The following is a 24,834-nucleotide window of genomic DNA, read 5'->3' on the forward strand; positions in this document are numbered from 1 at the left end:
TTATTCCAATATGCTTCCTGAAAGCACGTATCTCAGAATCAACTGTGTCTAGCAGTGTTTTGGACCAAAAAGAAAGGAGCGTAGTATTGCATCAGAAATTTATCCACACAGTTGTTCGTGTGTGTGCATCTGTGCCTGTGTCTATACAATATAATGACATAACAGTGTAGAAAACAAAGTATTATGCACAGCTGTGGAAAACGGTGCATCAGAAAAAGAACTTTTAGTTTTGGACTTTCTTTCTGGGCCAGATTCTCACCTGGTTTAAAGCTGTACCTCTTACATCAGCTTTCTTGCTCATATGTGAGACTTTTCTTTTTGAAGAAAGCAAATGTTTTAGAAGTAAGCTTGAGCTAAACGTTAATGGGAGCCATAGTGTTTGATAAAATGAAATAAAAAATAATATTAGTTAACACTGGCCAGCTCTAGTGTTCCCATAACACCATACCTGAGCTAAGATAGACTGCTGAAAGCATATACTTGGGCACAGAGATACATGAACGCATCCTTAGGGTTCGGTTTATGTCTAACCACCTCGTAATGTGTCCAGGGCAAGATGGTGACTGCTTTTGTAGATGCATTCTCCCTTTTTTTCCATTTGGTGGTCAACATTAGTTGTGAGAGTTGTGTCTCTGTGCCTGTGTTGACACTGTGAGGCTGATAACTACTTCATGAACTGCACACCTGTGGCCTGTGGACTGTCCAGATTGGAGAGGTTACTGGAGTGGCTCTTTTCTCCTTCGCGTCCCCGGGTTTCTTTTCAAAAGGGAGAGTTACTCAGAGTACAGCAGGGGTGTCTGCCTGGGCATAGGCCACATTGCTGAGCTGCACAGGGTTTGAGGTGGAAGATTTTTGGTCAATTCCACATGGTCCCTACGCAACACATCTTGTTAAAGTAGGTCTCAGTCTGGGGGAATAAAAAGTGATGCTCTTCCGTTGTCTGCTCAAGACAATTTTTGAATTAATTTTATATGTGGATGTAAAGTAACGTATACTTAACACACGTGTGGCACTTCTTCACTGGAGTTCACAGCTTCTCACAGGTGGATGAAAAAGACACAGCTGTCAGGCCAGGGGTGAGTACTGGCTAGGCTACCACTCACTCCCAGCTGAACAGCTGTTTTTCACAAGACTGTGAAGTGGTCAGATCATGCTGACCTTTCTGCAAAACAGATTTAGTTCATACTGGTGTTTAGAGAATAAATGTTCTTTGAGTAGATGAATGTATTAATGCTGTTGTGGCTATATTAATTACTGCCTATAAATTTTTAGTTATTCGGTTAGAAAGGTGAAGTATTATCATATAAGATAAATGTTACATAGGAAAGTCAAAACTATGATTCTTTGTCACTCCTAATACAAATTAGTTTGCATAAACTTTTCACTGCATATGGATGAGTAATCAATGTATTCTTAGAAATTATAATATGCATTTGTTTTGTATTTTATTACAGTTAATAGGACTGTTTTTAGAGGTGAAGGTTACAGAAATGATATCTTGGTTGTAACAATTATCTGTTAATTATAATAAGCAACAGTTCCTATTTCTGAAGGAACTGAATCGTTTTATTGATCTGCCAGGTCCCATGGTTGTCAAAGGTGATTTTTATATTGACTTCAGTAGAAGTAGGAGGCTAAGGCTATAGCTAAATAAAATAATGCTTATGTATTTTAATATTAATAATACATATTGAATTACAATCTACAAACTTGAACAAATACTGCTGATATGACTTAATTTGGAAATGCAGGCTTAGGTCTCTCTAATAAATGTATTCTGAAGTGAGTGAAAGCAAAAATGGCACTATATTACAGATGCCCGGGCATAGCTGTCTTTCAGTAAAGGAACAGAGGTTAGGGGAAGGTAGGCATGTGTTAGGGTCGGAGTGTGACTTCCCTTGCAGGAGTCCCTGCAAGTTCCACTTTGAATGTAAATCATGACCCAATATATTGTAATTTTATATTAAGTTTTTATACAAAGAAATTTAAAGTTTATTTTGTGTTCTTTTGAAAAGTGAACTATAAAAAGTGAAAGCAATGTATTTCTGTATTTGTAACAAATATATGCTAGAGGTCAATTTCTTTTTATCAAGTAAAATGAAACCCATCTTAAAGGTAAATCCTGTACCACCGTATATATGTACTTGTTTTGTAGCTACAAATATCACTAGTGAAATACTGAAGGCAATATGAGAGATAAAGAACAGTGTTAAAAAGTGACCACAAGGTATTATGGATAAATGAATAATTAGGTTAAAACTGCTGAGGAAATGTGTAATGCCACTGCTATATTATGAAGCAGGTAGATTGGTTTAAAAAAGCAGCTATTTACACTGCATGGACACCTCAGTAGAAGCAAAAAATGAAAACTATACAGATTATAACAGAAATAACTGGCTTGTTTAGGAATCTGGGCTACTATATAATTTGCCAAATTTTTCTGGTCTTTAACTCTGTAATCTGTTCATTGTGCATCTACTGGCTCATTATGCTTTCCATTTCTGTAATGCCATTTTACCAGTTCTGCTTCCAAATTATTCTTCATACTCCTTTTTTACTGTCCATTTTCAAAATTAGTTCAGTCTATACGATTTGACTTTAGCTTATACATATATGTCTCTGTGTGTGTGTATAGTGTGCAAGTGTATGCACATGTGTAGATCTAGATAATTGGCATGAAAGGAGAAGAGAATATCAGCAGTTAGTCCAGAGGTAACTGTACTGCAACACTGATGTTGTCATATTTAAAAGTGTGCTGTGATTATTTATTTTTCATGCTAAGTTGGATCAAGGCCACAGTGCATATTATTATTAAAACTTTAATTTCTTTTTGGCTTCAAAAGTAGACTTTCCGTTTTTTTCCATACAAATATATGATGTGATTTCAGTAGAATAAATTCACTTCCACAATCCATTCAACACCTGATTAATTTATATTACTGAGGCAACAGAGATATGATTAACTTATTCGTGTCTTACAGTTCATAAACTGTACTATGGATAACAATGTGAGCCACTGCTGATACTTTATTCAATAGGTCAGCTTTAGGAATATCAGTAGAGACTTGTTTTTTAATTAAATATGGTTGTAATCTAATTTATTTGAAAAAATTAGTATATTTCTTGAAACTGCCATCATACATCGAATAAAATGGAATTTGACAGCAGTTTTTTAGCATTCCTAGAAGAACTGAAAAGCAATTATGGGAAGCTTATTGTGCTGGCACCATTTTTAGATAATGTTCCAGAAGCTTTACTACATATTTTTAAGTGGGTAAGGTATCTCACTCGGTGCAATCTTCTGGGCAGTCTTCACCAGTACTTCATTACTATGAAAAAACACAAGGAAAGTGTTTTCTATCCAAAAGATGTTTTGTAAATATATCCTTGCCCTCAAATTACAAAACACTCATATTGGAAAATGCAGTGACAAAATACAGTGCCAGTGCTTGGTCACCCTCACAGTAAAAAAGTGTTTCCTGATGTTCAGATGGCACCTCCTGTGTTTCAGTTTGAGCCCATTGCCTCTGGTCCTGCCCCTGGGCACCACTGAAAAGAGCCTGGCTCTCTTCTTTGCGCCCTTCACTCAGGCATTTGCACACTTTGATGAGATCCCTCCTGAACCTTTTCCTCTCCAGGCTGAATAGTCCCAGCTCTTTCAGCCTCTCCTCATGAAAGTTGCTCCAGTCCCTTAATCATCTTCACGGCCCTTCATTGGACTCACTCCAGTAAGTCCATATGTTGTACTGGGAAGCCCAGAACTGGACACGGTATTCCAGATGTGGCCTTGCAGGGGCTGAGCAGAGGGCAAGGATCACCTCCCCCAACATGCTGGCAGCGCTCTTCTCAGGGACCAAGGTGAGGCTGACCGATCAGTAGTTCCCCTGCTCTTCCTGAAGACAAGAGTGACATTTGCTCTCTTCCAGTCTTCAGGAACCTCTTCCAGTTTCCATGACCTTTCAAAGATAATTGTGAGTGGCTTTGCCATGACATCAGCCTGCTCACTTAGCACATGTGAGTGCATCCCATCAGGGTCCATAGCTGTGCATGTCCAATTTTTTTAAGTGCTCCCTATCTTGATCCTCTCAACTAAGGGAAAATCTTCCTCGCCGCAGATTTTCGCCCAGGTCTCAGGGGCCTGGGATTCCTGAAGGCTGATCTTATCAGTGAAGACTGAGGCAAAGAAGGCATTAAGTACCTCAGTCTTCTCCATTTCATTTGTTGTTGTCTGTTCCCCTGCCCCATTCAGCAGCAGGGCCATGTTTTCCCTGCACTTCCTTTTGCTGTTCATGTACTTGTAGAATCCTTTCCTGTTGCCCTTCACATCCCTTGACAGATTCAACTCCAGTTATCCTAACCCCATCCTTGTATGATCAGACAGCATCTCTGTACTCCTCCTAGGTAACCTGTCCCTGCTTCCACCTCTTGTACCCTTCTTTTTTATGCCTCAGTTCCATCAGGTGCTTCTTGTTTATCCCTGCAGGTCTCCTGCTGCCGTTGCTTCATTTCCTGCTTGTCAGGGTGAACCATTCCTGAGTTTGGAGCCTCCTTGAATATCAACCAGTTCTCCGGACCCCTCTTCTCTCCAGGGCTGTATCCCATGGGATTATCCAAAACAGATCTCTGAAGGAGTTAAAGTCTGCTCACTTGAAATCCAGGTCATGGTCCTGCATTTTGCCCTTCTCTCTCTTTGCAGGATCCTAAATTCTACACCTCATGGTCACTGCTGCCTCTGGTTTTCACTTCCCTGACCAGTTCTTCCTTGTTTGCAAGTATCAGGATCAGGAGGGTGCTTTACTTGTTGACTCCTCAGTCAACTATGCCAGGAAGTTGTCTTCAATGCACTCCAGAAATCTTCTAGATCTTGTGCCTTGCTGTGTTGTCCTTCCAGCAGATATCAGGGTGGTTGAACCCATGAGGATTAGGGCCTATGAATGTGAGGCTTCTTCCAGCTGTTTGAAGAGGCTTCATCTACTTCTTCCTGATCAGGAGGTCTATAGCAGATGATACCCACTACAACACACCCATGTTGGTCTGCCTGCTGATCTTGTCCCATAACATAAACTTTTGACTGCCTCCTGATCCATCCCAAGGCAGAGCTCAATGCATTCCAGCTGCTCTCTCAAATAAAGTGCAACACCCTCTCCTTACCTTCCCTGCCTGTTCTTCATAAAGAGCTTGTATTCATCCATCACAGTATTCCAGTCATGTGAGATATCCCACCATGCCTCCATGATCCCAATGAACTCATAGTCCTGTAACTGCACAAAGACTTCTGATTCCTCCTGTTTGCTCCCCATGCTGCATGCACTAGTGTAAAGGCATTTCAGAGAGGCACCCAAGCATGCTTATTCCCCAGAACTGAGTTTTCCCATAATGCCATTCCACAGACACTTCCTTTATTACATGTCTCCACCTGAAGTGATTCAACTTCAGCCTTGTTTTGATGTCTGCTATGTTGCTCCTGTATTCACAACTTCCAGCCCTTGACTTATCTACCTCATCCATATCTACCTAACTTATTTGTTGAGGAATCTCTTCCTACCCCATCCTTTCTAGTTTAAAGCTCCCCTCACCAAGTTGGCCACCCTGTTGGCAAACATACTTTCACCTTGCTTAGTCAGGAGGATCCTGTCTCAACATACTTTCATCCTGCTTAGTCAGGTGGATCCTGTCTCTTCCGAGCAGCTGTTGGCCTTCAAAGGGGGGGCCTATGGTTCTAGAAACAGAAACTGTGCTGCCAAACCAACTGAGCAACCGATTGTTGACCCATAGGATCGATCCAGTCCTCAGGCCCTTCTCCTTCACTGGCAGGACTGAGAAGAACAACACCTGGGCCTCCATGCTCTTGACCGTTGCCACCAGAGTAATGTAATCACCCCTGGCAGTGTGATTGATGTGTATATGGAAGAGCAGCAAGGGTACTAGTTGGAGGACCAGATGAGCCTCCATAGCGTCTCTACACCACTATTAATGCAAGCCCCCAGAAAGCAGCAAACCTCCCTGAATGACCCCCACAGTAGGGAGTCTCTTACCACTGTCACTCACCACTTCCTCCTAGTGGTCCTGAGCGGCTCAGGCTCAGCAGCCAAATATGCTACATTGATGGCATTCCCAGCTCCTCATCTGCTATGAGGAGATTGTACCTATTCTGTTACTGCAAGTCTTCAGGTACGGCAGGAGCCTTCTTCCTGGTGTGAGAAGTCACCAGCTTCTAGCTTTTCTCATGAAGAGAGTTTCCACTTTCCAGCTTCATAGGCATAGGCTCTTCCTGCCCCTCCACTACAGTTGAATATTCGGGCTTTTGAAAGTGTTGGGTCTCAGAGAAGATACAGTTGACCTCTTTCTCATCCTCTCTGTGCAGTCTGGAGATCTCCCCTGCAGCTCTTTTACTTGGCAATATAGCTTATTGACAACTGCACACCTCCTGTAGGCTAGAAGACCATGTGCCCCAGGCTAAACAAGAGGCACTCCCTGCAGCTTGAGACTTGCAGAGCTGCATCCTTCTCTGAAGCTCCATCTGGGTGCAAGCTCCATCTGATAATGAAGGGACAGTTTCTCCAGTGGCCCCTGGGGAACGTGCTGTGTGGCACATCATCAACATAGCTAAGGATGTGTATGCTAGACAGAGAAAGTTTGCTGGCCTCTCCTTTGTGCCTTGTTGTGCAAAATGCTGCATCTGTTGGCTGCACATGAGGAGCTGTGCTCTGGGCCTGGCTCTTACTGAGGGCTTGCCCAAGCATGGGCTAAAAGGGTGCTTGACCCTCCCAAATAAGGGGAGGGTGACTCTGAATTTGTGACTCTGTGACTTTGAGATTAATTTCTGTTAAAAAATATTCTGAACAGTTCTAAAATTTAATTTCTGCAGGGCAGAGTCATTAGGTCACTAACATCCTGCTTGTCTCCATCTTATTTCTGGATTTCTGTCTATAAATATTCCCTACAAATAAATCAAAATTTTGTTCAGAGAATGTTTTGCTGAACTAGCTGATATTTTACACTATTCACGTTTGCATAAATGTGATGGCATTTCTGGTACACAGAATGTCTTGGGAGAAGAATTTTTTTGGGAAATAAGGACTCCTAGGTGAGTTAAACGTAATCTGAAAACAGGTGAGCAGAAAGCTGGAGAATATGGTCAGTGATTATGAACACAAAGACTGGTAATTGGTAACTGTCACCTTAAGTGATCATAATGGTACTGAACATCATCTCCAGCATGCCTAGTCTGACATGTTACTGAAATGGTGCTGCCTGATGTGGAAAAAATCCCTGAAACGAATCTTTTTTACTAACAGCTGAAGGAATATTGTGAAACATCATTGATAAGAATCTTCCTGTAATATTTTTGATATATGATTCTATGCATAGGATCAGTTTCAAAGAGAAGATAACTTTTCTTCTTCATTTGAAGTATGATCAGAAGTAAAGCAAAACCAAAATGAACTCGACATAGACCAAGCAAATTGTCACTTCCGGAATGGCTACTTTACTCTCCTTCGGAAGGCAGTCGTTCCACCTGTCGTCTGCATTTGCAGCAATGCTTGAAGTGGGTTAGTCGGAACACTCTGCAACCCATTACCTAAATGTAATGAAGAAATTCTTTCAGTCAATTTATGGCATTTCTGTGAAATCATGTTAGGCAAAGAATAAAACAAACTGGTTTTTCTAGTCAAATATAGCATGAAAAGAAACTGAAATATAGGAACCTGTGAAAAGGTGAATGCAGTGAATAGAGTAAAGTGAAAATATAATTTTTGTGTAGTGCATAAAAGTGGATGATAAATTAAAATTGATGCTAAAGTTATGAATAAACACAGGCAGGTGTATATCTACAAGTTGTACAGCAATCAGGTAGCCCATATTTTTGTAAATTTAGGGAAAGTCAGTTTCAATGGAATGAACGCCAGAGTTTTTAATTGATAAGATAGAAGTATGTAATCAGTAAAAATTTATTATTAAGAGAGGGCAACAATTTATCCTAAACTATAATAATGTAATACTGGTTGTTCGAAGAGTTGGATTGTTCACCACAAATAACAACGGTTGTCAAATTTTGCCCATTTTGGCTTGCAAAGAATTCACAAACTGTATCTGACATCTTTTCCAGAACTATTTTACCTTAACACATTTCAGGGTTATTTCTGAACAAAACATTCTGAATTGTATATTTTACGTACAGTACTCTGGTTTTTTGAATACCAAAGCATAGTATTTTCATTTATAGAGAAGAACAGAGCTAACTGAGTAGTAAACAGGAAATATTGCTCTTCTGGTAAAGAAGATGTTGATGAACAGCCATTTGTATTAAAGCTCAGGAAAGTATCAGGCCTCCAAAATTCAGAGCTGGTGGTCATGCAGATGTGCAAGCAGCAAGTTTTACCCGTGTTACTGATGGAAACATGATTTGCTACATGTTTCTTAACTTTTGAAAATGAACTATCCATTCTCTCAACACCTTGTTGTAAAGCCCTAAGAATGCTTTGTTTTTATTTTGTTAAAAGAAGATTTTGAATCTCAAAGTCGAGCCATTGTAGAATATGTTTTATACATCTGTAACACCATTCTTACGTGAGTGCAAGAGAAAGAAGAGTGTTTAACGAACTTCTCATTCCCCTGCTCCCATCTGAGGTCCAGGGAGAACTGAGATCCCTTTTCTCTGCAGGCAGGGACAGCTGCTTCTGCTGTGGGCCAATGATAGCTACAGTAGAAGAAGGTCATGATGGGGGCAGGCCTGAATCTCCAGTTCCTTTATAGCCCATGGTGCAAAGCTGCCATACTGAAGGAACAACCAATATTTTTTGAGGTTACTAGATTATTAATTTAGGGATACACCTAACAGAGGTAATTTAATCATTAAAGTCTTTAAAGTAGGAAGGGAATCTCTAGAAAGCAAGCTCTGTGCTCAAAGCATTTAGATCAAGTTTCCAGGGCCTTGGCTGCTTAAAAGTGAGCAATGAGGAAAATTTGAGCTCTTTTCCATTAAACCAGAGAGCGGAGTATTGTCCTAGGAAATTAGATTAGAGACTTACTGTTTATGTGGAGAGTTGGGTGTTTCAGAATCCCTAGCAGATGACACATTGTGCTGTTCCTCACTGTGCAGCCACATGAAGGTAATCAATGGAAAACAGGGAGAACAGGAACCATGTCTGAACTTTGAGGGCCATCGTGCTCTGTAACAAGACTTGTCTAGGACTTTGTAGAGAAATTGTCATGCATTTGGACAACCTGGTATCCTTTTCTGAAATTGCCTACTCACTTTCTTTCAAAGTCCTGAGCAACACTTAATCTCTCTTTTCAGAACATGATTTCAAAAATTGATATCATCCTCTTTCTCATCCAAGCTTTTCAGCTCTTTTCATTTCAGCTTGCTAGTGATAAGATGGCAGACCAAAGTTGGCATGCCAGTATTTAGTTGCAGTTAAAAACAATGTTTCAGGATTGCAATTTTGGAAATAGGCTGCTAAATCCACCTATATTCCACTTCTTCAGATTTAGTTTTCTTTGGCTCTGGCCATCAGTTGGCAATGTCTCTGGGATACAGATATTTTTCTGTGTGATGATTTTGTGATTCCTGATTGGTGATGTGGGCTTGTGGAGACCATTGCAAAACTGGGCATACATACCAAGACAATAATGAGCTTCAGCAGCCATTGTGTTCAGCTCTGAGAGGTAATCTTCACAATATAGTGTGGTTTGTATGACCCCCACAGAACATGCCTCACTTCCCTTTCCAGTTGATTATGCAACAAAGACGGCAGATGATTAGAGTTCACTACTTTGCACAATCCTTGTGAGGAATATCTGGTTTTGCCTGTAGTACTACTTGGTTACTTGCTGAAGTTTTCTTACATAAGTGACTAATTTTCTTTGAATACCCTCATTCTCTCACAACAACAAAAAAAAGCTCCCTCTTTTGTAGAGCTTCATATTTATGTGTCAAGAAAAAGTCGTCCCGATGAAAAGTCAGCTGAAATGAAATTGAGTGTATATTTAATGTTAATAATTTAATTCCATCGCCTTCCATTATTATTCTTTAAACTGATTTATGAGATTCTTTTTGCAAATCTCAAAGTGCTCTATGAATTACAAACTGTGGCTCTTAGCTAAAGTCCTATAACCAGACCCTATATTACCACACAAGAAAAACTTCAATTACAGCTGAAAGTGAACGTGCCATTTAATGGTAATAAAACATTATAGTGATAACGTAGCTAACCTTAAATCAAAGAAATTAAGATCTAAGTTATACTCAAGAGAAATCCAAAAGTGTTAGAGTACAAACTACCCCAAAGACTTGGCTTTTGATCTCTGATGATGCCTTGCAGTGGCCAAACCCTTATGATTACAGAGTTCTAGCCCTGGAGATCCAAATTACACTAAAAAGTTTTCAAAAGTCATTAGTCCTTCTGTCTCCTTTTATTTCCTCCCAACTGATAATCTCTTCTTTGTAACTAAGGGGAGATCTGTATCGACTCTGATTCTGAGAGGCTTTTTCTGTAGAGTCAAAGTATTTTTACAATTACAAGGACCATAAATGAGGTACATAACTAAACCTAGTAAAGTAATAGAGGTGGACATTGACATTTATCTGTTTCATGTGTATAAAGTTTTAGACAGTCTTGATCTCAAAAAGCTTATGGTTTTGGTGTCAGTAATTTAGAAGAAAAAGCAAGTAATACCAGGATTGTATGGTTGGTTTGTTTCTAAAATAGGTGCTCCTACAGTGAGCTTGGATGGGTATATCAAAAAGATATGTGATAACCCTCCCTCCCCCGCCTTATTCCTCCAAGATGGACATAGAGTTGTGGTGAGAAGGACTGCATTTGGCCAGTCTGCAGGATCTCTGTGGGAACTTCTGCTGCAGTCCTGTATGCATTCCAAATAAAGCAATTTATTTTAAGAGCATCTGCTTTTCCCTGTTGCAAGATACTGCTAATCAGCCAATTGACATTGTTTCGCCTCTGTAATGCCAGGGGCTCCTGAATAAAAACATTAGTGCTGCCATGCTGGATCGGATGAAAGAGTCCATCTTATCCCGGTTTCCTTTCTTCATTGGCGACTAGCAACAGATGCCTAGGGAAGCATACAGTGATAATTCCCTCTGTGTACCCTCCTAGTTGCCAGCAATGTGTGGACTCGGTGAGTCAGAGGCAGTATCTTTCTGATTTTTCTTCCATGAACATAGCTAGGATTTTCTGCTTTTGCTTTTTGTATTCATTATGTGATATGGTATTGTCCCTTTTAAACATGCTATTTTAATTGATTCACCCAGATTCACCCAGACCACTCTTGATTTTATATCACTTTCTCATAATTCTATTTATAGACCTTTGTTATCTTTCTTCCAGATGGTAGAGTTATTATTTCTTTAACTGTTCTTTGTATGGAAACTGTGCGACATATCCTTCTCTCTATCTCTTCCAGTGCTATTTTTCCCTTTGTGGGGCCAGAATGGCACCTGATTTGATTCGCTATTTTCCCCTTAATAATGGTTAACAATTGTATTAGGCATTTCCATTTATCTATTCTAACTTGAGAACCTTGAATAACTTGGTAACATCAGCTTATTTTGAACACTGCAGATGCTAGTGCAGGTTCCTACCAGACTCCATTGTTGACCTACCTCCACAGAATCACCATTTATCCTACTTTTTGTTCCATAATATACAAATAGGTATTTGTGTCACCCCTTGGAATTTTAAATTCTTTTAGAGCCTACCATCTAGAGATGCGGCAGATATAACTTTGTAAAAATCCAAATATAGTATGCCAACCAGACCACTCTCACCTTCAGTCCTATAGAGATTATTAATAAACCATAAGCACAGTGCTTCTCCATGAATACCAGGTTATTTCTTCCCCACTGAAACATGTGTCTTTGAGTCCACCATTTCTATACTTTATTAATAGTTTCTACAGGTTTACTCAGATTTGGTGCCATACTTAATGAGTTGGAGTTCCCCAGATACTTCTCTCCACTGGAGCCATTTAAAAAATTTGGTATGCTGTGTTTACAAACAGTTACGCTTTTCAGAAATTGGTATTATGGATCACAACTATTGACAAAACTAACATAAATTAAGAACAGATGTGTAAATCAATGTTTGGAATGACTGGTACTGACTTCCTGGAAATTTAACTTCCTCCCTTTCTATTAAGTGCATTGAATACCATTTATTTACAGAAAATGTTTTGTGTGTTGTTTTTTTTTTTCCTAAAATGTAACATTTCAATTACAAAAAATCATGCATTCAACCAAATTCCTCTGTGGAAAGTCTTGTCTACAAAAGGGTAGAGAGACTAAAATAAATAATGTTTTAATAGAAGATCTTACAGAAATGATGTGTCGCTGTATTATAGAAAATTTTTAGAAAAATAGAGAGGACTATAATATTCTTTTTTCGTTTCAGATTTTTTGGTAGGTTTGTCTCTTGGGCAGTATCTGGTGAACATGATGTAAAGCTACTTAACTTCCTTGAAATATTTGATATCTCTTCAAAAAGGTCTGTTTATATTTAAAAAGGATACATGCTTTGTTAAAAAATTAGAGAATTTTCTGACAGGGAATGGGAAAAGAATGGAACATGGTTGACACTAGGTTAAATTAGGTAGTAAGCCAGACACTGTGTGGATGTGAGGAAGAAGAAATGCATGGCTTAATCTTTGCCCAAGGCTCCCAGAAGCATAGTGCCACTTCAGCGTATGGAACATCTAGAAGTCTGTGAGTACATTGTGCTGATGCTTCCTATCTATCTGGCCTCTTTCTCGAACCTGGTTAGACATAATGGGGTCATCTGGTCAGTTATGTCATAGAGTAGACTTGCAAAGTAGCTGCAATAATTTTATGGTGAATATATAATGGCTCTCTAGAAGTTGGCTTCTATTAATGAAGTGTGGAGTTAATAAAGAAGTTTGCATCTTGAGAAATGTGAAAGTTATTTCAGCTGAAGCTCAAAAGCTTCCTCAGACCACATAGTCAAACCCAAGGCAGGATGACTGAAGAATTGAAAAGATTTGCTATAATCTTATTAACCCAATCTTGCAGCCCAGCTAAAGCTACTTTAAACTCCTTTTACATTCCTGAAAGAAGACAAAGTAAATAACTATATCCATGAAAAAGAAGCCATGCTGGCTTAAGAATGAACAACAGAAGCCTGTGGATCAAGAATACTCCCAGCTTCACTCAGTTCTTCCACTTTCAGTTTGGAACAAAGAGAGTCTTTCTTGGGATGATGCATATTAATAGTCTGTGACAAGTTATAAATACATTGTGGTTGAATGGATTTTTTTTTACAATAGATTCTTATAGTGTTTCTCTATCAGAATTATATGCATGGATTTTAAACACCCTGAATACATTTTTGGAATTATATCTCTGAAAGTTGACATGATAGGCAATAATGCATATTAAAGATGATACAATGTAAAGTCATTTGGCAAGTCTATGACCCAGTAAGGTAGAAAAGAAAGTATGTTTAATAAAAAAAAACCAAAAACACCACCACCAACTAATTTTTTATTATAAAAGAGATTTAAGAAGTTCAAAAATGTCAATTTCACTCAATTTTCACTACCTTTTGTGGCTTGAATTTAAGTAAGGAAGAATAACTGATAGTATCCTGATTTAATATTCTGTGTTTTCAAAATACAATGTCAGTGAAAAAAGGATAGTATTGTCATACTTCCTTGACAGTTAACCCACAGTTATAGCTTTCTGTAGGGACGATAAAGTTTCCTTCACAATACTCTCTTAGTTTCCCTTTGGAGGAAGCATATTAATGGTTGAAAAGGATAGGGTACATCTTTTATTAATTCCTTATAATTAACAGTGGAGATTTCTAGTGAGGCTTATTGAATCATTTGAAAAAGCTTAGATACTCAGAACTCCTCTAGAATATCAGAGAATGACTGCAGTAATCAATGTTAAGATGATTTCATTTGTTTCCAAGGGAAAAATGTGTGCCTGCAATTTGAATTTTATGACATCCAGAAACCAGAAGACTTTGCATATGAAAACCAATGAAAAAAACACTAAACGAAAACAACTGGTTTTCAATATTTTCCAGTGATATATTTTCCTGCAAATATGAAAAAGAAAAATGCAAAAGTTCTTTTGAATCTTAAATAGTTAAATTTAAAACTGTCCTCTGAATGAAAAAAAAAAGTTTTCATAATTAATAATATTGTGACTAGCATTCCATCAGAAACCTGGTTTTGAGCTCTCTCAAAACATGCCTCTGGCTGAATTCTGAATGTGTTAAATGTATATTAAAATGCAAGTTACTTGAATACACCCATTGTACCATGTGATCTGGGTATCTCTGAATAAGCGACCTATTCTCATCATTATTTTTAGTCAACCAGTTTCTGTGTCATCAATAAATTTCTTATGAATGATAGAATTACTGAATACGCTGACCAGTATTATTCACCAGAAATAATCCCACCAATGTCTTTCTCAATGTGTTTGGTTATGAGATCTGCCAAATTGTTACTTTTCAATTCAGATAACATCTATTCTTTTGATTTTGTATACTGTAGTTACTTAAATAGTGCTAATATCCATCAATAGCTCAAATATCCAACAAAAAGAGAAGTATGTAAGTTGATCACCTTATATTTTTATGGCCATTTTCAACTGTCTAATTATGTTTAATCAGCACCAAGTAAGTAGAGTATACTTCTGAGCATATTCTAAAAATAATTGATTTTATTTACGGTCAGTTTTTTCCTAAGTATGTGAGATAGCAACCTAAAAGAAGCATTACTTGCAAGACCCATATGTAAAATGTAAAATGACATCTATTAAAGGCTTTAATTTCAGTTGCAAGACTTCAAATCTATTGTGGGACATTTTAAGGTAAATGAAAATTAAAAATACTTTACAACTTTCATCAGTTTTGGGGGTTAGGAGTTTGGGAAGAAAATGTCCATAACCACTTCAGTACAGATTAATGTAATAGTTGTCTATTTAAAAAAAAAAAAAAAAAAGTTATTTTGTTAGTTACTTAGCTTACTTTGGGGAAAGTGTAAGTGTAAGGGGATGGTGGTTTGTTTTACTAATCTTGCTCTTAACCAGTCGAAAATTTCATCCCTCTCTGGTAGTATTTAATATTTTAGTTAGTGATTTGTGGTCCCCACAGATGGTATGGCGATTTAAGCTTTTCAGCATGAAATCCAAATTGATTGCTAAGGAGGGAGCTACTGGGGACTAGCCCAGACAGACATGTTTGAGCATACGCATGTGCCTGTCTCTCTCCAGAGTCTGGCAACCTCATCCACTCTGGAACCAAAAAAGAGAATTTTAAGCTTTCTTCTGGAGAAATAGATTAGACTTGCTCCTTGAAATGTAGTAGAAGGACATAACCTCATGGTTAAAACCTTTGCACAGTGTGTGGGTGGCCCGGATTCCTCAGCCTAAAGCTGTTCAGACCAAGATGTTCTGCTCCTTAGAGGGTACCTGAACCACCAGATCATCGCCTTAGGCTGTTCCTCTATACGGCAAAAGCTTCAACGTTCGCAGGGTTCGGAGAGTGAGAAAGAAGACAAGAGAGAGCAAGTTCTGTAACCTGGCATTTATGTAGGATATTTTGAAATACTGTTTGCCAGTCCTTGCTTCCAGGATTGTTTGTGCATGCTATCCAGTGACCATATAATATATGAACATTGCTATAATAACATTTTATAGTACTAGGAGTTTTCAGAGAATTACAGACTGAGAATTGTAAAAATAAGTGTCATGTAAGGGACATATGATCTGACTTGTGAATGAAATGTGATTTTGATCAAAAAAGAAGATTCTGAATAAATGAAGAAAAAAAATCTGACAGTTTAAGGGCTCATCCCTAAAATACATTAACAGTTCTTACATAGTAAGCGTTCAAGATTAATTGGCGAAGGGACACTTTGACTTTGTGCGTTGTTTTTAAAAATACGTCAAAAAAAAGTTTGCATATAAAAGTATATCTGGGACAGGAGACTAGTTTATCAACTAATTAAACTGTTTTTTAACTTGGTATTTGATAAATTTTTAAAAATTGCAAAATCTCAGCTTAAGTATAACAAGTTTGTTTGTTCTTTATCAAAACAGTTTAATAACTACCATATTCTGTATTTTCTGTCAGCAAGTATGCATTAATACAGATTTGTTTTAAAATGAGTTTGGACTGATTGAAAACTCGCCTTAGATTTTCCTAGAAACTTGGTCACACTTACAAAAGCTTTGCAGGGAAGATTGGCAGCTTTTCTGAAGGCTGGTAAAAAACACTTTTTGGCTTCTTTTTGTACCCTGATGTTCAACTGTTATTGGCTTACTGAATGTCTTACAAATTGGTGATACTTTCAATATGTTTTTGTTTTAGCATGGAAAATTAAGAGATTCGGGTTGTAAATTGCTTTTCAATTTTTCATTTACGTAGGAAGTGCAGTCTGCAATTACTTTAACAATTTTGGATCCCTTTGCCTCTTATAAAAACATATTTCTTTTCTGCCGGATTTTTTTTTTTTTTTGGGTGTGTGTTTGGGTTTTGTTTTGTTTTTTAAATGCTGAAGACTGTTACTTCTTCTTGATCTTAGTTATGACCTACAGGGCATGTGGTTCCTTTGATGTGAAGTTTATTTTTCTAAACCCACAGCTTGATATTCTAGCACTTAATTTCAGAATGCAGCTTAAATCACAGAAGCCATAATATGTCAAATGATCCCACACTTGCAGGGGGAAAACAGTAAGTAATGAAAAAGCTATGATTGCTTTTCTGTCCCTCCAAATGACAGTTATCACCTCAGTGACCTGCTCCGGGCGGACCCATCTAAACATGACACACTAAGGGATAACGTCATCTAACAGGGTAGTTACAAAAATCAATACAAAACCCATTTCAAAGATACTCTGTGTAAGAATCCCGGTGTAACGTTCATTTATTGAACAGGCCTGAGGAAAAAAAAAACAACTTTTCTGATAGATATGCTTTACCTCCCAAGCAAAGGAATTCTGTAGGTAAACAATAATTGTATTTTTCAATCTATTATTTAGTCCTGCCAAAGCTCAGCCTAGAATCTAATATGTGGATGACTGCTATAACTCAATTATGAAACGTAAGCAGAGCTCTAATGCATCTGTAATGCAAAAGGAACATAACAAGACAATTGACTGTACTTGTTTTAGTTGAGGGGTAGCTGTCTGTGTTTGTGCAGGGATGAACAAAAACAGGGAGGGAGACTGCGATATTGTATTTTTCACTGAAGGATTAGGAATGTTCTGTTGTTATCTTCACTCATGAATATAGAAGGTATGGTTACATTGTTGAAACAACTGCTGGTTCACAACTGACTGAAAATAGGTTTCTATTGTTTGCTTTCTCAAATGACAATAATACTGAAGCCTGCAGCAATTTTATCCAGTCATCTCCCATATTCAGCGGGTTCATTCTGATTGGTTAAAAAGTCATTTAAGAAAAACTAGTATTTATTTTCCTTATGTTTATCAAACTCTTTTCAAATCTGTATGAGCTTTACTCCTCTCAGGAAGTAAATAATAAATATAGTATGGATCTTCAGTTTTGATTTCTTGCAAAAAGATGCAGTATATCTTGATAGTTTTTAAAGATGGTATTGCTGGATATTAATGTGAAAACATCTTTTATGTTTGGGAAAATACCTTGTTTTAGCAAATATGAGGATTTTTTAATGCTGGCTTTTATTGCCACTTAATCAATGTAAAGATCAGTATTTTTTTATATTCGAATGACTCTTGAGGTATTTTGTAATACAATATGGGATCTTACTTACCTTCACACTGAACACAATTCTGGCAATTCCACACTCGTATTGAGAGATGTTTGATCACTGAAATTGTCTCACTGAAACCATCTTGCAGACTTTGAAACAGAAATGTAAGGAGATGATTAAAAGAGGAATAGGGAGAAGACTTCAGAAACTGATGTGACAATTTCTAGGACAACTCAGAAAATTGTAATGAAAATCTAGGCCTTCTGGTAAACAGTGGTTGCACTTCTAGAGTAGGAAGACACCCAGTCATCCATCTTCACACCTAGAATATCAATAAAATTCAGGAATGGATGTCTCTGATCACGGAATTTGAATGGGAATATTCAGAAATGTTAGCTGCAGTGTTTCCTGAAGCATTGATCTGCTAAAGAGCTGATCTGATGCTTTTTATATCCTTCCCAAAACCAAGCAGTTTTGTAATAAACAACTCTGTTGGATCATCTCTACTTTCTGTTCTTTGCTGTAGATCAGCTGCCATTTCGCATACAGAATGAAATTTGGCAACTAAAATAAAATTTACTGAAGCAGAATTTCCTGTGAAACACAGCCAGTATTCTCTTCCTGAGTAAACCGTACCTTAATTGTATCCTGTGTTTCCTCCAAAGACATGAACTGCTTGGATAATGTGTGTGCCTTGGGTGCTTGTATTCAGTTCAGTCTGAGAAGGCCTGAAAAAAGTAGCTCTTGGAAAACAGTATCCCATCCAAAATATATCCAAGTATGGAAAAGAGATGATCTGCAACAGTCTGTGAATATGCCATACAAGTGCCATGCAGAAAAATATTATTTTGATCCTTTCTAGCGTACTTCATTAATTGGCACAAAGGACTTTTTTGAAGCTAATTTTTAAATAAATTAGTAGGTTTTTAGTATTCATCTAGTATGTATTCAAGTTATGTCAGGGAAGAATAGAGCCCTGATGCAATTGGCAGGGTAAAGCTAATATTGGGACATATGAATATACACCTCATTAACAGGTGTTAATGAGGGAGAACACTTTCTTTGGGAACATGATTAATATCTGACTTTTCTTTAAAAAAAAAAAGTTGAGAGAAGGGAGAAAATCCATTGTCAATGATAATTGACTAGGAAACAGCAGCTACTATTGCCCCTTAGCTTAACGGCTGTTGTATGAAGCTTTGTTTCCTATGTGGCTCAGTTACAGATGTTGGTATACATCTTTTTCTGCTTTAGAAACAGTGATTGCTTGCTTTCATCTTCCAGTCTCTTGTTCTAAGCAGTATATAATTGCCAGGAAAATCTTGAGCATAAGTCTACCCTAAGAGATTTCAACCATCATCCCCAAAATCCTTTCTAAGTGGGGCTCCAGTTCTCTGGAAGTTAACTGATGTTTTGTTTTTGGGAGACCTACAGCACAGCTCAGGCAGGTACTGACAGCCCTAGTGGGGTTGAAATGCGGTCGTGGGCCATGGGCAGGGTGGGGGAAGGTCCTGGGAAGAGTGGGGAGGGACAGTCAGGGCTCGCAGTGCCTCAGAGCACTGACATTGTATGTGGGAAGCGAGACCTTTCCAGGTTGCTCAACATTTTCAGAGTTGCTGTCCTAAGGGTGGATATCATCTGAAAACATCATAGAATGGGACATTTATGGGACTATTGTTTTCCTTTATAATAGTTAGATACCTGTACTGGAACAGGGAGGGCACACCTGGTTTTATAGATGCCTTTAATTAGTGCATAAAGTTTCTCTTCAAGCAAGTAAAACTAGAAGTTTGGTTTCACAAGGTCCTCATATTAATAAAATTCTTATGAATAAAGGACTACGGCAGTGTGCTTGTTGAAATGTCTTAAACCACAAATATCCAGCTGGAAATGCTGTTTGGAAAAGCTGTTACAGGCTGTACCAAATTGTGAGTTCAAGAGAGGAGTCAATTATTGTGAAAGTGCAGTTAATGAAAAATCAGTCACAGTCCCTTCTAGTTGCTATCTCAAAACCCCTTGGAGCAGCAGGGGTCTACAGCTGTGAAACAGCTCAGTAAGTAAAAGAGCTAGAGCCTGCATGACTGGTTGTCCACAGAGGGCATAGAAAAAACTTCAGCAGCTGTTCTTCTGATGTGTCAGGGTGTCTTCTGAGAAGAGTAAATGGCTTTAGAGGAATAAGCAGGGGCAGTATCGGATGTTGCTTAAGCCAAGGAGTGTTGCTTTAGAGAAACCCCTCTGTAGTCCTCCTGCACTGTTGTGAAAGAGAAGCTGCTTGTCATGTGGAAAACTGGCTTGAGCAAACTTTATATCTTGGACCTCTCTCACCACAGCCGTAAACAGAAGTCCTAATTGAAATCTGAAGATATACACTGATGACTGGAGGCACAGGCTGCTTAACAGAGTTACATTCATCCTTTGGGATAACTCACCAGAAGTAAAGTAGTCTAATAGTCTTGATTTCGAGGTGCATATTGTCTAACTGAAGTGACACTTCAGGTTCGAAGAAGAACTGTTTTGGTTTCGCCTGTGAATTGCTTTATGAGGTCTAAATGCTCTTGGAGCACCTTAATAATGTCAGAGGGGAGGCATGATAGAGTCCAGATTTTGAAAATTGGAGTCCTCTTTATTTATCAGGATGGCTTCATTTGTTTTCACAAAGCTTTTGGGGGAACATTTGGGAGAAAAATTGTGGACTCTAAAAAGCGTTGACTTTTTCAGAGAACAAATTTCACCAACACTTTACCAAAGAGAGCTTCCATTTCTCCAGGAATGCTGTCAGATGCTACAGCTGCCAGCTTACTGTGGAGTGTAAGGGTTTAAGGGGAACAATTGCAATTACATGACCGAAGCACTGGGACTTGGGTATGCCACCAACTCAGAAAACTGCATGTCCAAGAGATCAAATTGCAGCAACATTAAAACTCCCTTTCTGTTCTTATTAACTAGAGAGTTGTGCTGATTCTTGCATCCTGGGATGTTATTCTATAGCTTGATCTCAGAATTGAATTGTTGTCTTATTTTGGCATTATATTGTAGTCTTTGATCAGAGTGTGAGGGACATGCCATATTTGCTGAAGCTCTTGCAGGTTTTTTTCAATGAGCCCTTTGATTTCCATATATGAGTATTAGAGTGTTTGCATCATAAACCACATTATAAAAAACACAGTGAATATAGGAAATCTGAGAAGGCATTCCTGGTTCTCATCTTTTGGTAAAGATGGTCTGTACTAAATTCTTCCTCCTAAGCTGAGCACTCTGTCCTCTGTCCTCTATCTTCCTGCACATTTTCTTTCTTTCCTCTCAGTTACTGCCTGAATCTTCTCATGCCCATGCACACATACACTCTGACCCTCAAGAAAATATGTCATGGCTTTTAAAGATCTAGTTAATTTCTTTTCATCAAACAGCATTAAAGATTAAACCATATCATACCTCAGTCATACCCTGAAAAGTGCTGCAGAAATACTAAGCACCATGTTTATGGTTAATACTCTTTTCAAAACAAGAACCACATTGTTTTCATAGGACTGGCCAGCTCTGTGTGACAACAGTGAAGCCAGTGTCATTTCCTGGGATGTATGTCAAGACAGTGGTAAAACATGTCCTATTAAACAAAGGGGAGAAGTAACTGCAGCACATATGGAAAGCCCAGGATGTCCTTAACCAGAAGTAGTCAGTCAACCAGCAGAACTAAAATCAGTTGCATCAAGACGTGTAAGTTGCTGGTGGTCTCTAGCTCAACATTTCTGGCAGGGGAACATCCTGAGATTTTTCAATTTGTAAACCAGAGTTAGGGACTCATTTATATTACAATTGTGTGTTTGCACTTTTGCCCTTATTAGTTGAAAAGGAGCTGATATTCTACAAATAAGGTATATAACCTCATTAGATTAAACACAAAGCATTTTCCCTCTGTAGCTTTACCTGCTGTTCAGTACCATCGTGGATGTTTGCATTTTTGAAAGGTAAAATGGGGTCCAGATTGGCCATGATCGGGTTGGGCAGGAGAAGTGAGAGAGGGCTGTGCAGTTGAATGACAGGTCAGTGTCATGTGAACTGAAGCATGCGAACTGTATTAGGCCATGGTAATCTGGGGGAAGACATTCAACTCCTTTTGTTTTCTCTCCTCACCCAATAAATTGAAAAACGTCAGACAGATTTTTTAGCTCTACAGGTATTTTTAATGCATTTGTGAATTTTTGATCTAACTAGAGATAGATGCAGAATACTACAGTCTTCTGTGTTACCAGTGTAGCTATGTCTGGGTAATATAGTGCTTTCATGTTGCACACCAGTATTTTAGAGTAGCCTTTTCAGAAATCAGAGTCATCCAAGTCAGATCAGGTCATAGTGTTAACTATACAGTATCTTAAGGGAAACTCAATCAAACCTAACCAAACTTTTTATAAGGCATCACAAATCATCCTGTATTAGCGTCACATGGATTATTTATGAAAATGCTGTTGCTTGTCTGACAACCTAGGTGACATTACCTCTGGAGGATGAGCATCACCATGGCAAAACAGACATGTCACCATTAGACATTAGTCTACTGTAACTAATTTATAAGGCTGTCCTGTAATTTGTTTTGATCAGGCAGCCTCGATATAGTTGAAGGGGATGAAAGGGAGGAGGGAGTGCAGGGAGGGAGGAAGGAGAAAGAAAATCCAATATTATTATTAACTAGAGAATTCAAAACTGTAAAAAATAAAGCAAGGAAAAGTGTAGCTTATTTTTGCCTCCATAACTTCTGTCTTTACACACAGACATAGCTCAGAACCTCTAATACAAGGTTTCTCTCTTGGCTGTGGAAATTTTCCCAGAATATTTCTAACTACGCTTTCTATGTTTTTAATTTGTTTGAGATACTATATGATATCCATCCTCCTGCTTACAGTTCTTTTTTAAAAAAAGTATGGATATACTGTAAAAGCAACTTTGTGAAAATGGCACCAGAGTTAATGATGTTACAGTAAATATCATATCAAGTTTGTCTGTTAGGAGGAAAAAGGGAGTGTTTCAAACTGTGAGGCTTACAAGCTGAAGCAAACATGTAAAAGTCAAGCTTTGAGCTGTGTCCCTTCTGACTTATCAAATTCTTCAGGAGAATATTGCAACTTAAATCATCTTTTTTAATGCTAGTTGATAAATAAAATTAAAAGGGAAGAAAGAATCAACAGGCTATGTGTGAATATGAAATAGCATTTCTTCAGCTATAGTTGATAACTGCTAAAAACAGATGGAAAAGTGTCATAATTACATAATAATATCTTTGACCATAAATGACCTTGAGAGGATCTAAGTTAGCATAGACCTTGCTTGTGCCTGTGCTGGGATACAAAGCATCCTTTTGGACTGAAGTTTGCATGGCTCCATCCTGTAACTTGGTTTTGAAGGAAGATATTTTCTCTAGCAACGATTATGGAAGATTACTGTTCTAAAATCTCTTCAGAGTCAGGGGCAATGAAGGAGGATATCAATGATTTAGGGAGATTACTACTCTTTAAAAGTCCCCAGAAAAGGGCATTAAAGTTTACTGAAGTGTTCCAAAGAAAATTGTTCCATGGTCTGAGAAGATGTTGCAGTTGACTCGGAAACTAGTTTTGGAGCCAGCAGTCCTCTGGTTAGCTGTAGTAAAAGAAACCAAAGTGTCCAATCTTCCTTTTTTCTTTTTTTAGGCAACATCCACACCTTTTCTTCAGTTTTCTTTCTTAATATCACAGCTGCAGAGTAACCAATATTATAGTACTACATTCCTATTAATTCAAGCAGTAGTCAGTAGAGAGTTAACAGAAAAATATAAATGGGTTTTGTTTTGTATTTGGAAACTAGTATGGTTAGGAATAATAGATGGAAGAATGGGATCACTCATTTGGAAGATTTCTTTTTCTGAGGACAGATATCAACTTTGATAACATTTTTGTTTTAAAGAATCCTGTCAAAATTTACCTGTCCTCTCCCCCAAACTTCACCGGACACTGTGCAAACCTAAAGGAAAAACTGCATCCATCAGAGTGTCTAATCTAAATAGAAAAATGACATAGCACATAATAGGGATAAAAGATGGGACGATAAACAAAGTATCAGGAACAAGGGCTGCTTATATTAATTAGATTTACTTTTTCCTTGTATTGTGGCTGCTCTGATGAACTCAGGAAGAAAGCAGGACAAATAACACGGGCATAATTTGTCTGGCGGTAATGTGAGCTTTTGCACTATAATCACATGATAATGATTTCTTTTCCTATTTTTACCTGCTAGCATCTCCGCTCCGAGCTGTGGTCCCTGGCTCCTACAAACATGGCTGGCAGTGTCTTAGCTCTTTAAATCTTGGTAGGCACATTTGAAAGCAAAAGAAAGGGACTGAAAAGGAGAAAGGATGCTCCTGCTGCTGGCATTTTCTCTGCATTAGCACTTTGCGCAGTTATAAAAAGTATTTGTTCTATTTAAATACTATTATAAAATACCACCAACTACTAGGATTGGAAAACTTATAGGTTTCTGTCATAATAATTTAGCACCATTTTATTTGTTTTTCCGGTAAGTTGTTTCTTGATATTGGTAGGTCCAGTTTTTCTCAGTCTCTCACAAATTTTCCTAAATGCAATATTCTTCAGTCCTCCCATAAAGAGTTGGCATCACTGGGAACGATGCAGCGTTTTCTTCTATCTTTTCCTATGATTGGCAAAGTACTCAAACTACACAGCAGCATGGTATAAATATGTTTTTCTCCTGCCCCTTCAACCCCTTCAATTCTGGTCTACTTGCAGCACATTTTTTATTGTATATCAGTCATAGCCTTAAAAAAAAAAAAAAAAGACTAGCAATACCTCCTCTACAGTTACCATCTATAGCTCCTCTATAATATCAATTAAATTCCATAGTAATAAGAAATTTATTAATATTGCCACCGAGTCCTGTATGGGCAGCACTTTTGGAATATCTACTATGGAAATATTAAAAAAACAAGGCAGCAGTTATTCTTAGTTCAATTAATGACCAAATTCAGCAGTTTTTCTGAGAATTACACACAAAGTAACATTGCTCCCAGCTAGTTATTGCCCATAGTGATTCTAAAATCCAAGTTTAAAGTGTGCTATGCAA

The sequence above is a fragment of the Calonectris borealis genome, chromosome 2 (assembly GCF_964195595.1).
Source record: "Calonectris borealis chromosome 2, bCalBor7.hap1.2, whole genome shotgun sequence".
Taxonomy (NCBI): Eukaryota; Metazoa; Chordata; class Aves; order Procellariiformes; family Procellariidae; genus Calonectris; species Calonectris borealis.